The 13292-nt window shown below is 45.5% G+C and overlaps 12 non-coding genes across 12 annotated transcripts; all 12 read right to left on the bottom strand.

The window, feature by feature from the left end:
• Positions 1-427: 427 nt before the first annotated feature.
• TRNAK-UUU (transfer RNA lysine (anticodon UUU)) lies at positions 428-500 on the bottom strand. The gene has a single exon. It is a non-coding gene; the product is annotated as a tRNA-Lys (tRNA).
• Positions 501-1179: 679 nt separating this feature from the next.
• On the bottom strand, positions 1180-1320 carry LOC130268051 (U4 spliceosomal RNA). Its single transcript, XR_008843421.1, has one exon. It is a non-coding gene; the product is annotated as a U4 spliceosomal RNA (small nuclear RNA).
• Positions 1321-2275: 955 nt separating this feature from the next.
• Positions 2276-2348, bottom strand: TRNAK-UUU (transfer RNA lysine (anticodon UUU)). The gene has a single exon. It is a non-coding gene; the product is annotated as a tRNA-Lys (tRNA).
• A 679-nt stretch (positions 2349-3027) lies between these two features.
• Positions 3028-3168, bottom strand: LOC130268098 (U4 spliceosomal RNA). The gene has a single exon (XR_008843466.1). It is a non-coding gene; the product is annotated as a U4 spliceosomal RNA (small nuclear RNA).
• A 2187-nt stretch (positions 3169-5355) lies between these two features.
• On the bottom strand, positions 5356-5428 carry TRNAK-UUU (transfer RNA lysine (anticodon UUU)). Its single transcript has one exon. It is a non-coding gene; the product is annotated as a tRNA-Lys (tRNA).
• Positions 5429-5875: 447 nt separating this feature from the next.
• Positions 5876-5948, bottom strand: TRNAK-UUU (transfer RNA lysine (anticodon UUU)). The gene has a single exon. It is a non-coding gene; the product is annotated as a tRNA-Lys (tRNA).
• Positions 5949-6614: 666 nt separating this feature from the next.
• Positions 6615-6755, bottom strand: LOC130268081 (U4 spliceosomal RNA). Its single transcript, XR_008843449.1, has one exon. It is a non-coding gene; the product is annotated as a U4 spliceosomal RNA (small nuclear RNA).
• Positions 6756-7710: 955 nt separating this feature from the next.
• On the bottom strand, positions 7711-7783 carry TRNAK-UUU (transfer RNA lysine (anticodon UUU)). Its single transcript has one exon. It is a non-coding gene; the product is annotated as a tRNA-Lys (tRNA).
• Positions 7784-8462: 679 nt separating this feature from the next.
• LOC130267985 (U4 spliceosomal RNA) lies at positions 8463-8603 on the bottom strand. Its single transcript, XR_008843359.1, has one exon. It is a non-coding gene; the product is annotated as a U4 spliceosomal RNA (small nuclear RNA).
• A 1474-nt stretch (positions 8604-10077) lies between these two features.
• TRNAK-UUU (transfer RNA lysine (anticodon UUU)) lies at positions 10078-10150 on the bottom strand. The gene has a single exon. It is a non-coding gene; the product is annotated as a tRNA-Lys (tRNA).
• Positions 10151-10829: 679 nt separating this feature from the next.
• LOC130268050 (U4 spliceosomal RNA) lies at positions 10830-10970 on the bottom strand. The gene has a single exon (XR_008843420.1). It is a non-coding gene; the product is annotated as a U4 spliceosomal RNA (small nuclear RNA).
• A 1523-nt stretch (positions 10971-12493) lies between these two features.
• LOC130268083 (U4 spliceosomal RNA) lies at positions 12494-12634 on the bottom strand. The gene has a single exon (XR_008843451.1). It is a non-coding gene; the product is annotated as a U4 spliceosomal RNA (small nuclear RNA).
• Positions 12635-13292: the final 658 nt, after the last annotated feature.

Consider the following 13292-nt stretch of genomic DNA (forward strand, 5'->3'; position numbering starts at 1 on the left):
ACTGAGTGCAGACTCAGCATTATTCTAACTCAGTGACTCACAGGTGATGTCTTCTCTGATCGAGAGTTGTCCTCTTTCCCTTTTCTTCTCTATCCATGCCAAATCCCAATGATGACTTCTCCCAAATGGGACTTGTCTCGGCAGAGTTTGCTGCCCCTGTGAAAGCCCTCTCACTATTAATGCCTCAACTGTGATCTCATTTCTCCTTCACGACACCCCTGCAAAGGCAAGCAGCGGTCGCTGGATGACTATGGCAGGACATGTCTAATCAAAACAACGGTCTATTCAGAACACAAGTGTAATCACGTGATAACTGCATGCCGACTTTGGCAACAATCTCACGTTTAAATCTGGGTCCATTATGTATTTTTTGGTCAATTAATATGTGACTTTATGTTATCATTGGTTTTCCTTTGATAAAACACATCGCCCGAACAGGGACTTGAACCCTGGACCCTCAGATTAAAAGTCTGATGCTCTACCGACTGAGCTATTCGGGCTCCGGGACATGTGGCTTTGCCCCGAGTCCATGCTTCGGCATGGATGCCGCCTTGTTGGCTCCCTGGTTAACACTTGGGTTTAGATGGATGCTAGGAGCATTGTTGGTCTTTCCTCATCTATGGCATTGGGAGACTTTGAAACCGGTCCTTTGCAGTTGCCTTTTGGCCCGGAGGCGAAGGGTATAGTTTGTTTGTGGGGGCCTCTCCGACTGTCCAACTTTACTGGTAGTATCACCTGCCAAAATCATGCATGGTGACACCCCAACCTTTGTAAACCACCCTGTTTGCTCCCTGGTTGATACTTGGGTTGGCATTCTTCCAGAGCTATGGCTATGGGGGACTTTGGCTCAGAGGCGAAGGGTATGGTCTTTTTGGGAAGTGGGCCCTCTCCAACTGTCCGACTTTAATGGTAATATCACAGGCTAAAAACATGCATGGTGACGCCTCATCCTTAGTAAACCATTCCTGATTTCTGTTATTAGCAACATGAACTTGGGTTGGCATCCTTCCAGAGCTATGGGGGACTTTGGCTCAGAGGCGAAGGGTATGGTTTTTTTGGGAAGTGGGCCCTCTCCAACTATCCGACTTTACTGGTAATATCACAGGCTAAGAACATGCATGGTGATGCCTCATCCTTAGTAAACCATTCCTGAATTCTGTTATTAACAACAAAAGTCAGTCTCCTGAGAGACTGTCAAAAATTGCCAGTTCTGACTATATTTCAAGTCATCACAGCGGGGTATTGGTAAAAGTTTTCAATCAGCAAAAATCACGCCTCGGTAGACCCTCATGGGCTATGATACTGCCACTGCGCAAAGCTAAAGATCTACTGGTGAGGTGTAGAGAACCTTCTACAGTGTACTGATTAAGCCCGAGGAGACACCCGGCAGTCAGTAAGTGCAGAGCTTGGAATCCTGGGAGTGGATATGCTAATGGCTCATTTGTTTATTGTAGGTGGCTTGTTGCCCTGGGCAACAAGCCCAGTAATTCTATGAGTTTACTCACACATATATATCTTTATGTGCCTTTTGCTAGTTCGTTTTAAAGTATGCTCAATGTACCATTTGGTTCCCTGCAAAGGGCATCATCTTTATAGTAGTCAATGGACTACAGGTGACCATACATTTTCAATAACCGTCGGCCAAATGTTCATTTGCCCCACAGGTATCTCTCCCGACATCCCCATACATAGAAACATTGGGCACAGCCAAACGTTCATGTGTTCACTATGGAGGGGGGAGGGGTTAGCCACAGCCAGACATTATGGAAGGATTAACAATTGGGTCGTTACACAGAGGTAAACTACAGGGGATCCCTGTATCTGATTCTGGAATCTGTCACAGGGACTACTGAGTGCAGACTCAGCATTATTCTAACTCAGTGACTCACAGGTGATGTCTTCTCTGATCGAGAGTTGTCCTCTTTCCCTTTTCTTCTCTATCCATGCCAAATCCCAATGATGACTTCTCCCAAATGGGACTTGTCTCGGCAGAGTTTGCTGCCCCTGTGAAAGCCCTCTCACTATTAATGCCTCAACTGTGATCTCATTTCTCCTTCACGACACCCCTGCAAAGGAAAGCAGCGGTCGCTGGATGACTATGGCAGGACATGTCTAATCAAAACAACGGTCTATTCAGAACACAAGTGTAATCACGTGATAACTGCATGCCGACTTTGGCAACAATCTCACGTTTAAATCTGGGTCCATTATGTATTTTTTGGTCAATTAATATGTGACTTTATGTTATCATTGGTTTTCCTTTGATAAAACACATCGCCCGAACAGGGACTTGAACCCTGGACCCTCAGATTAAAAGTCTGATGCTCTACCGACTGAGCTATCCGGGCTCTGGGACATGTGGCTTTGCCCCGAGTCCATGCTTCGGCATGGATGCCGCCATGTTGGCTCCCTGGTTAACACTTGGGTTTAGATGGATGCTAGAAGCATTGTTGGTCTTTCCTCATCTATGGCATTGGGAGACTTTGAAACCGGTCCTTTGCTGTTGCCTTTTGGCCCGGAGGCGAAGGGTATAGTTTGTTTGTGGGGGCCTCTCCGACTGTCCAACTTTACTGGTAGTATCACCTGCCAAAATCATGCATGGTGACACCCCAACCTTTGTAAACCACCCTGTTTGCTCCCTGGTTGATACTTGGGTTGGCATCCTTCCAGAGCTATGGCCATGGGGGACTTTGGCTCAGAGGCGAAGGGTATGGTCTTTTTGGGAAGTGGGCCCTCTCCAACTGTCCGACTTTAATGGTAATATCACAGGCTAAAAACATGCATGGTGACGCCTCATCCTTAGTAAACCATTCCTGATTTCTGTTATTAGCAACATGAACTTGGGTTGGCATCCTTCCAGAGCTATGGGGGACTTTGGCTCAGAGGTGAAGGGTATGTTTTTTTTGGGAAGTGGGCCCTCTCCAACTGTCCGACTTTACTGGTAATATCACAGGCTAAGAACATGCATGGTGATGCCTCATCCTTAGTAAACCATTCCTGAATTCTGTTATTAACAACAAAAGTCAGTCTCCTGAGAGACTGTCAAAAATTGCCAGTTCTGACTATATTTCAAGTCATCACAGTGGGGTATTGGTAAAAGTTTTCAATCAGCAATAATCACGCCTCGGTAGACCCTCATGGGCTATGATACTGCCACTGCGCAAAGCTAAAGATCTACTGGTGAGGTATAGAGAACCTTCTACAGTGTACTGATTAAGCCCGAGGAGACACCCGGCAGTCAGTAAGTGCAGAGCTTGGAATCCTGGGAGTGGATATGCTAATGGATCATTTGATTATTGTAGGTGGCTTGTTGCCCTGGGCAACAAGCCCAGTAATTCTATGAGTTTACTCACACATATATATCTTTATGTGCCTTTTGCTAGTTCGTTTTAAAGTATGCTCAATGTACCATTTGGTTCCCTGCAAAGGGCATCATCTTTATAGTAGTCAATGGACTACAGGTGACCATACATTTTCAATAACCGTCGGCCAAATGTTCATTTGCCCCACAGGTATCTCTCCCGACATCCCCATACATAGAAACATTGGGCACAGGGGGAGGGGTTAACAATTGGGTCGTTACACAGAGGTAAACTACAGGGGATCCCTGTATCTGATTCTGGAATCTGTCACAGGGACTACTGAGTGCAGACTCAGCATTATTCTAACTCAGTGACTCACAGGTGATGTATTCTCTGATCGAGAGTTGTCCTCTTTCCCTTTTCTTCTCTATCCATGCCAAATCCCAATGATGACTTCTCCCAAATGGGACTTGTCTCGGCAGAGTTTGCTGCCCCTGTGAAAGCCCTTTCACTATTAATGCCTCAACTGTGATCTCATTTCTCCTTCACGACACCCCTGCAAAGGAAAGCAGCGGTCGCTGGATGACTATGGCAGGACATGTCTAATCAAAACAACGGTCTATTCAGAACACAAGTGTAATCACGTGATAACTGCATGCCGACTTTGGCAACAATCTCACGTTTAAATCTGGGTCCATTATGTATTTTTTGGTCAATTAACCCCTTAACGACGCAGGACGTATATTTACGTCCTGCGCTGGCTCCCGCGATATGAAGCGGGATCGCGCCGCGATCCCGCATCATATCGCGTGGGTCCCGGCGCTAATCAACGGCCGGGACCCGCGGCTAATACCACACATCGCCGATCGCGGCGATGTGCGGTATTAACCCTTTAGAAGCGGCGGTCAAAGCTGACCGCCGCTTCTAAAGTGAAACTGAAAGTATCCCGGCTGCTCAGTCGGGCTGTTCGGGACCGCCGCGGTGAAATCGCGGCGTCCCGAACAGCTGATCGGACACCGGGAGGGCTCTTACCTGCCTCCTCGGTGTCCGATCGACGAATGACTGCTCCGTGCCTGAGATCCAGGCAGGAGCAGTCAAGCGTCGATAATGCTGATCACAGGCGTGTTAATACACGCCTGTGATCAGGATGAGAGATCAGTGTGTGCAGTGTTATAGGTCCCTATGGGACCTATAACACTGCAAAAAAAAAGTAAAAAAAAAAAGTGTTAATAAAGGTCATTTAACCCCTTCCCTAATAAAAGTTTGAATCACCCCCCTTTTCCCATAAGAAAAATAAAACAGTGTAAAAAAAAATAAAAATAAACATATGTGGTATCGCCGCGTGCGTAAATGTCCGAACTATAAAAATATATAATTAATTAAGCCGTACGGTCAATGGCGTACGCGCAAAAAAATTCCAAATTCCAAAAAAGCGTATTTTGGTAACTTTTTATAACATTAAAAAATGAATAAAAAGTGATCAAAAAGTCAGATCAAAACAAAAATCATACCAATAAAAACTTCAGATCACGGCGCAAAAAATGAGTCCTCATACCGCCCTGTACGTGGAAAAATAAAAAAGTTATAGGGGTCAGAAGATGACATTTTTAAACGTATAAATTTTCCTGCATGTAGTTATGATTTTTTCCAGAAGTGCGACAAAATCAAACCTATATAAGTAGGGTATCATTTTAATTGTATGGACCTACAGAATAATGATAAGGTGTAATTTTTACCGAAATATGCACTGCGTAGAAACAGAAGCCCCCAAAAGTTACAAAATGGCGTTTTTTTTTCGATTTTGTCGCACAATTATTTTTTTTTTCGTTTCGCCGTGCATTTTTGGGTAAAATGACTAATGTCACTGCAAAGTAGAATTGGCGACGCAAAAAATAAGCCATAATATGGATTTTTAGGTGGAAAATTGAAAGGGTTATGATTTTTTAAAGGTAAGGAGGAAAAAACGAAAGTGCAAAAACTGAAAAACCCTGAGTCCTTAAGGGGTTAATATGTGACTTTATGTTATCATTGGTTTTCCTTTGATAAAACACATCGCCCGAACAGGGACTTGAACCCTGGACCCTCAGATTAAAAGTCTGATGCTCTACCGACTGAGCTATCCGGGCTCTGACAGCAGCCTGTGCACTGCAGGCAGATCCAGTGACTCACAGGTGACGTCTTCTCTGATCGAGAGTTGTCCTCTTTCCCTTTTCTTCTCTATCCATCCCAAATCCCAATGATGACTTCTCCCAAATGGGACTTGTCTCTGCAGAGTTTGCTGCCCCTGTGAAAGTTCCACGTGGTAATAGCCCTCTCACTATTAATGCCTCAACTGTGATCCCATTTCTCCTTCACGACACCCCTGCAAAGGAAAGCTGCAGTGGCTGGATGACTATGGCAGAACATGTCTAATCAAAACAACGGTCTATTCAGAACACAAGTCTAATGACGGGATAACTGCATGCCAACTTTTGCAACAATCTCAAGTTTAAATCTGTGTGTATTATGTTTTTTTTTTGGTCAATTTATATGTGACTTCATGTTATCATTGGTTTTCCTTTGATAAAACACATCACCCAAACAGGGACTTGAACCCTGGACCCTCAGATTAAAAGTCTGATGCTCTACCGACTGAGCTATCCGGGCTCTGGGACATGTGGCTTAGCCCCGAGTCCATGCTTCGGCATGGATGCCGCCTTGTTGGCTCCCTGGTTAACACTTGGGTTTAGATGGATGCTAGGAGCATTGTTGGTCTTTCCTCATCTATGGCATTGGGAGACTTTGAAACCGGTCCTTTGCTGTTGCCTTTTGGCCCGGAGGCGAAGGGTATAGTTTATTTGTGGGGGCCTCTCCGACTGTCCAACTTTACTGGTAGTATCACCTGCCAAAATCATGCATGGTGACACCCCAACCTTTGTAAACCACCTTGTTTGCTCCCTGGTTGATACTTGGGTTGGCATCCTTCCAGAGCTCTGGCTATGGGGGACTTTGGCTCAGAGGCGAAGGGTATGGTCTTTTTGGGAAGTGGGCCCTCTCCAACTGTCCGACTTTAATGGTAATATCACAGGCTAAAAACATGCATGGTGACGCCTCATCCTTAGTAAACCATTCCTGATTTCTGTTATTAGCAACATGAACTTGGGTTGGCATCCTTCCAGAGCTATGGGGGACTTTGGCTCAGAGGCAAAGGGTATGGTTTTTTTGGGAAGTGGGCACTCTCCAACTGTCCAACTTTACTGGTAATAACATGCATGGTGATGCATCATCCTTAGTAAACCATTCCTGAATTCTGTTATTAACAACAAAAGTCAGTCTCCTGAGAGACTGTCAAAAATTGCCAGTTCTGACTATATTTCAAGTCATCACAGCAGGGTATTGGTAAAAGTTTTCAATCAGCAATAATCACGCCTCGGTAGACCCTCATGGGCTATGATACTGCCACTGCGCAAAGCTAAAGATCTACTGGTGAGGTATAGAGAACCTTCTACAGTGTACTGATTAAGCCCGAGGAGACACCCGGCAGTCAGTAAGTGCAGAGCTTGGAATCCTGGGAGTGGATATGCTAATGGCTCATTTGTTTATTGTAGGTGGCTTGTTGCCCTGGGCAACAAGCCCAGTAATTCTATGAGTTTACTCACACATATATATCTTTATGTGCCTTTTGCTAGTTCGTTTTAAAGTATGCTCAATGTACCATTTGGTTCCCTGCAAAGGGCATCATCTTTATAGTAGTCAATGGACTACAGGTGACCATACATTTTCAATAACCGTCGGCCAAATGTTCATTTGCCCCACAGGTATCTCTCCCGACATCCCCATACATAGAAACATTGGGCACAGGCAAACGTTCATGTGTTCACTATGGAGGGGGGAGGGGTTAGCCACAGCCAGACATTATGGAAGGATTAACAATTGGGTCGTTACACAGAGGTAAACTACAGGGGATCCCTGTATCTGATTCTGGAATCTGTCACAGGGACTACTGAGTGCAGACTCAGCATTATTCTAACTCAGTGACTCACAGGTGATGTCTTCTCTGATCGAGAGTTGTCCTCTTTCCCTTTTCTTCTCTATCCATGCCAAATCCCAATGATGACTTCTCCCAAATGGGACTTGTCTCGGCAGAGTTTGCTGCCCCTGTGAAAGCCCTCTCACTATTAATGCCTCAACTGTGATGTCATTTCTCCTTCACGACACCCCTGCAAAGGAAAGCAGCGGTCGCTGGATGACTATGGCAGGACATGTCTAATCAAAACAACGGTCTTTTCAGAACACAAGTGTAATCACGTGATAACTGCATGCCGACTTTGGCAACAATCTCACGTTTAAATCTGGGTCCATTATGTATTTTTTGGTCAATTAATATGTGACTTTATGTTATCATTGGTTTTCCTTTGATAAAACACATCGCCCGAACAGGGACTTGAACCCTGGACCCTCAGATTAAAAGTCTGATGCTCTACCGACTGAGCTATCCGGGCTCTGGGACATGTGGCTTTGCCCCGAGTCCATGCTTCGGCATGGATGCCGCCTTGTTGGCTCCCTGGTTAACACTTGGGTTTAGATGGATGCTAGAAGCATTGTTGGTCTTTCCTCATCTATGGCATTGGGAGACTTTGAAACCGGTCCTTTGCTGTTGCCTTTTGGCCCGGAGGCGAAGGGTATAGTTTGTTTGTGGGGGCCTCTCCGACTGTCCAACTTTACTGGTAGTATCACCTGCCAAAATCATGCATGGTGACACCCCAACCTTTGTAAACCACCCTGTTTGCTCCCTGGTTGATACTTGGGTTGGCATCCTTCCAGAGCTATGGCTATGGGGGACTTTGGCTCAGAGGCGAAGGGTATGGTCTTTTTGGGAAGTGGGCCCTCTCCAACTGTCCGACTTTAATGGTAATATCACAGGCTAAAAACATGCATGGTGACGCCTCATCCTTAGTAAACCATTCCTGATTTCTGTTATTAGCAACATGAACTTGGGTTGGCATCCTTCCAGAGCTATGGGGGACTTTGGCTCAGAGGCGAAGGGTATGGTTTTTTTGGGAAGTGGGCCCTCTCCAACTGTCCGACTTTACTGGTAATATCACAGGCTAAGAACATGCATGGTGATGCCTCATCCTTAGTAAACCATTCCTGAATTCTGTTATTAACAACAAAAGTCAGTCTCCTGAGAGACTGTCAAAAATTGCCAGTTCTGACTATATTTCAAGTCATCACAGCGGGGTATTGGTAAAAGTTTTCAATCAGCAATAATCACGCCTCGGTAGAACCTCATGGGCTATGATACTGCCCCTGCGCAAAGCTAAAGATCTACTGGTGAGGTATAGAGAACCTTCTACAGTGTACTGATTAAGCCCGAGGAGACACCCGGCAGTCAGTAAGTGCAGAGCTTGGAATCCTGGGAGTGGATATGCTAATGGCTCATTTGTTTATTGTAGGTGGCTTGTTGCCCTGGGCAACAAGCCCAGTAATTCTATGAGTTTACTCACACATATATATCTTTATGTGCCTTTTGCTAGTTCGTTTTAAAGTATGCTCAATGTACCATTTGGTTCCCTGCAAAGGGCATCATCTTTATAGTAGTCAATGGACTACAGGTGACCATACATTTTCAATAACCGTCGGCCAAATGTTCATTTGCCCCACAGGTATCTCTCCCGACATCCCCATACATAGAAACATTGGGCACAGCCAAACGTTCATGTGTTCACTATGGAGGGGGGAGGGGTTAGCCACAGCCAGACATTATGGAAGGATTAACAATTGGGTCGTTACACAGAGGTAAACTACAGGGGATCCCTGTATCTGATTCTGGAATCTGTCACAGGGACTACTGAGTGCAGACTCAGCATTATTCTAACGCAGTGACTCACAGGTGATGTCTTCTCTGATCGAGAGTTGTCCTCTTTCCCTTTTCTTCTCTATCCATGCCAAATCCCAATGATGACTTCTCCCAAATGGGACTTGTCTCGGCAGAGTTTGCTGCCCCTGTGAAAGCCCTCTCACTATTAATGCCTCAACTGTGATCTCATTTCTCCTTCACGACACCCCTGCAAAGGAAAGCAGCGGTCGCTGGATGACTATGGCAGGACATGTCTAATCAAAACAACGGTCTATTCAGAACACAAGTGTAATCACGTGATAACTGCATGCCGACTTTGGCAACAATCTCACGTTTAAATCTGGGTCCATTATATATTTTTTAGTCAATTAATATGTGACTTTATGTTATCATTGGTTTTCCTTTGATAAAACACAACGCCCGAACAGGGACTTGAACCCTGGACCCTCAGATTAAAAGTCTGATGCTCTACCGACTGAGCGATCCGGGCTCTGACAGCAGCCTGTGCACTGCAGGCAGATCCAGTGACTCACAGGTGACGTCTTCTCTGATCGAGAGTTGTCCTCTTTCCCTTTTCTTCTCTATCCATCCCAAATCCCAATGATGACTTCTCCCAAATGGGACTTGTCTCTGCAGAGTTTGCTGCCCCTGTGAAAGTTCCACGTGGTAATAGCCCTCTCACTATTAATGCCTCAACTGTGATCCCATTTCTCCTTCACGACACCCCTGCAAAGGAAAGCTGCGGTGGCTGGATGACTATGTCAGGACATGTCTAATCAAAACAACGGTTCATTCAGACCACAAGTGTAATCGCATGATAACTGCATGCCGACTTTTGCAATAATCTCACGTTTAAATCTGGGTGTATTATGTTTTTTTTTGGTCAATTAATATGTGACTTTATGTTATCATTGATTTTCCTTTGACAAAACACATCGCCCGAACAGGGACTTGAACCCTGGACCCTCAGATTAAAAGTCTGATGCTCTACCGACTGAGCTATCCGGGCTCTGGGACATGTGGCTTTGCCCCGAGTCCATGCTTCGGCATGGATGCCGCCTTGTTGGCTCCCTGGTTAACACTTGGGTTTAGGTGGATGCTAGGAGCATTGTTGGTCTTTCCTCATCTATGGCATTGGGAGACTTTGAAACCGGTCCTTTGCAGTTGCCTTTTGGCCCGGAGGCGAAGGGTATAGTTTGTTTGTGGGGGCCTCTCCGACTGTCCAACTTTACTGGTAGTATCACCTGCCAAAATCATGCATGGTGACACCCCAACCTTTGTAAACCACCTTTTTTGCTCCCTGGTTGATACTTGGGTTGGCATCCTTCCAGAGCTATGGCTATGGGGGACTTTGGCTCAGAGGCGAAGGGTATGGTCTTTTTGGGAAGTGGGCCCTCTCCAACTGTCCGACTTTAATGGTAATATCACAGGCTAAAAACATGCATGGTGACGCCTCATCCTTAGTAAACCATTCCTGATTTCTGTTATTAGCAACATGAACTTGGGTTGGCATCCTTCCAGAGCTATGGGGGACTTTGGCTCAGAGGCGAAGGGTATGGTTTTTTTGGGAAGTGGGCACTCTCCAACTGTCCGACTTTACTGGTAATATCACAGGCTAAGAACATGCATGGTGATGCATCATCCTTAGTAAATCATTCCTGAATTCTGTTATTAACAACAAAAGTCAGTCTCCTGAGAGACTGTCAAAAATTGCCAGTTCTGACTATATTTCAAGTCATCACAGCGGGGTATTGGTAAAAGTTTTCAATCAGCAATAATCACGCCTCGGTAGACCCTCATGGGCTATGATACTGCCACTGCGCAAAGCTAAAGATCTACTGGTGAGGTATAGAGAACCTTCTACAGTGTACTGATTAAGCCCGAGGAGACACCCGGCAGTCAGTAAGTGCAGAGCTTGGAATCCTGGGAGTGGATATGCTAATGGCTCATTTGATTATTGTAGGTGGCTTGTTGCCCTGGGCAACAAGCCCAGTAATTCTATGAGATTACTCACACATATATATCTTTATGTGCCTTTTGCTAGTTCGTTTTAAAGTATGCTCAATGTACCATTTGGTTCCCTGCAAAGGGCATCATCTTTATAGTAGTCAATGGACTACAGGTGACCATACATTTTCAATAACCGTCGGCCAAATGTTCATTTGCCCCACAGGTATCTCTCCCGACATCCCCATACATAGAAACATTGGGCACAGCCAAACGTTCATGTGTTCACTATGGAGGGGGGAGGGGTTAGCCACAGCCAGACATTATGGAAGGATTAACAATTGGGTCGTTACACAGAGGTAAACTACAGGGGATCCCTGTATCTGATTCTGGAATCTGTCACAGGGACTACTGAGTGCAGACTCAGCATTATTCTAACTCAGTGACTCACAGGTGATGTCTTCTCTGATGGAGAGTTGTCCTCTTTCCCTTTTCTTCTCTATCCATGCCAAATCCCAATGATGACTTCTCCCAAATGGGACTTGTCTCGGCAGAGTTTGCTGCCCCTGTGAAAGCCCTCTCACTATTAATGCCTCAACTGTGATGTCATTTCTCCTTCACGACACCCCTGCAAAGGAAAGCAGCGGTCGCTGGATGACTATGGCAGGACATGTCTAATCAAAACAACGGTCTATTCAGAACACAAGTGTAATCACGTGATAACTGCATGCCGACTTTGGCAACAATCTCACGTTTAAATCTGGGTCCATTATGTATTTTTTGGTCAATTAATATGTGACTTTATGTTATCATTGGTTTTCCTTTGATAAAACACATCGCCCGAACAGGGACTTGAACCCTGGACCCTCAGATTAAAAGTCTGATGCTCTACCGACTGAGCTATCAGGGCTCTGGGACATGTGGCTTTGCCCCGAGTCCATTCTTCGGCATGGATGCCGCCTTGTTGGCTCCCTGGTTAACACTTGGGTTTAGATGGATGCTAGAAGCATTGTTGGTCTTTCCTCATCTATGGCATTGGGAGACTTTGAAACCGGTCCTTTGCAGTTGCCTTTTGGCCCGGAGGCGAAGGGTATAGTTTGTTTGTGGGGGCCTCTCCGACTGTCCAACTTTACTGGTAGTATCACCTGCCAAAATCATGCATGGTGACACCCCAACCTTTGTAAACCACCCTGTTTGCTCCCTGGTTGATACTTGGGTTGGCATCCTTCCAGAGCTATGGCTATGGGGGACTTTGGCTCAGAGGCGAAGGGTATGGTCTTTTTGGGAAGTGGGCCCTCTCCAACTGTCCGACTTTAATGGAAATATCACAGGCTAAGAACATGCATGGTGATGCCTCATCCTTAGTAAACCATTCCTGAATTCTGTTATTAACAACAAAAGTCAGTCTCCTGAGAGACTGTCAAAAATTGCCAGTTCTGACTATATTTCAAGTCATCACAGCAGGGTATTGGTAAAAGTTTTCAATCAGCAATAATCACGCCTCGGTAGACCCTCATGGGCTATGATACTGCCACTGCGCAAAGCTAAAGATCTACTGGGTGAGGTATAGAGAACCTTCTACAGTGTACTGATTAAGCCCGAGGAGACACCCGGCAGTCAGTAAGTGCAGAGCTTGGAATCCTGGGAGTGGATATGCTAATGGCTCATTTGTTTATTGTAGGTGGCTTGTTGCCCTGGGCAACAAGCCCAGTAATTCTATGAGTTTACTCACACATATATATCTTTATGTGCCTTTTGCTAGTTCGTTTTAAAGTATGCTCAATGTACCATTTGGTTCCCTGCAAAGGGCATCATCTTTATAGTAGTCAATGGACTACAGGTGACCATACATTTTCAATAACCGTCGGCCAAATGTTCATTTGCCCCACAGGTATCTCTCCCGACATCCCCATACATAGAAACATTGGGCACAGCCAAACGTTCATGTGTTCACTATGGAGGGGGGAGGGGTTAGCCACAGCCAGACATTATGGAAGGATTAACAATTGGGTCGTTACACAGAGGTAAACTACAGGGGATCCCTGTATCTGATTCTGGAATCTGTCACAGGGACTACTGAGTGCAGACTCAGCATTATTCTAACTCAGTGACTCACAGGTGATGTCTTCTCTGATCGAGAGTTGTCCTCTTTCCCTTTTCTTCTCTATCCATGCCAAATCCCAATGATGACTTCTCCCAAATGG

This window comes from Hyla sarda, chromosome 4 (assembly GCF_029499605.1).
Source record: "Hyla sarda isolate aHylSar1 chromosome 4, aHylSar1.hap1, whole genome shotgun sequence".
In the NCBI taxonomy this organism is placed as follows: domain Eukaryota; kingdom Metazoa; phylum Chordata; class Amphibia; order Anura; family Hylidae; genus Hyla; species Hyla sarda.